Genomic DNA, 649 nt, shown 5'->3' with positions numbered 1-649 from the left:
TACTGACATCTGAAAAGAAAAAAGACGAGCTCAAGCCCAATTTGGTATTAATATATACCACTTGTACTTGGTGAGCAGTTGGGCTGTGTGCCCTGAGGGCTTGGGAACAGAGCACACCTAGTCCAGGAAGAGCAGGTTGGCCTGCATCCCTGCCGATGCTCAGTAGAGAGAGAGGAGTTACCGCCCACGTGGAGGATAGTTATTTATTTCTGTAATATATGAAACACTTCTGTTGCAAATCCCCTGTGGGGTCCTACAAGGTCTCTACACAGCATCCTGATTTTCCACATCCACTGAGTCTGTCGGGTCTGTTGGGACTTTTGCTGTGTCACATGGGCTGCAATGCAGTGGCACCATCATAGCTCCCTGAAGCCCAATCTCCTCGGCTAAGTGCCCATCCTACTTCAGCCTTCTGAGTAGCTGGGACTACAGGTGGGCACCACCATGTTGGCTACATTTTCTATTGTTTGTAGAGATGGAGTCTCGCTCTTGCTCAGGCTGGTCTTGAACTGCTGGCCTCAAGGGATCCTCCTGCCTCGGCCTCCCAGAGTGCCAGGATTACAGGCCTGAGCCATAGAGCCTGGCTGGGAGATCTTTTCAATGCACGTAAAAGGAATCCGGATGTTATGAGGCCCTAGTCCTTCTTGAA

The sequence above is a fragment of the Propithecus coquereli genome, unplaced genomic scaffold (genome assembly GCF_000956105.1).
Source record: "Propithecus coquereli isolate 6110/MARCELLA unplaced genomic scaffold, Pcoq_1.0 Scaffold942, whole genome shotgun sequence".
NCBI classification, from domain to species: domain Eukaryota; kingdom Metazoa; phylum Chordata; class Mammalia; order Primates; family Indriidae; genus Propithecus; species Propithecus coquereli.
Note: the sequence above shows the minus strand (reverse complement) of the source record.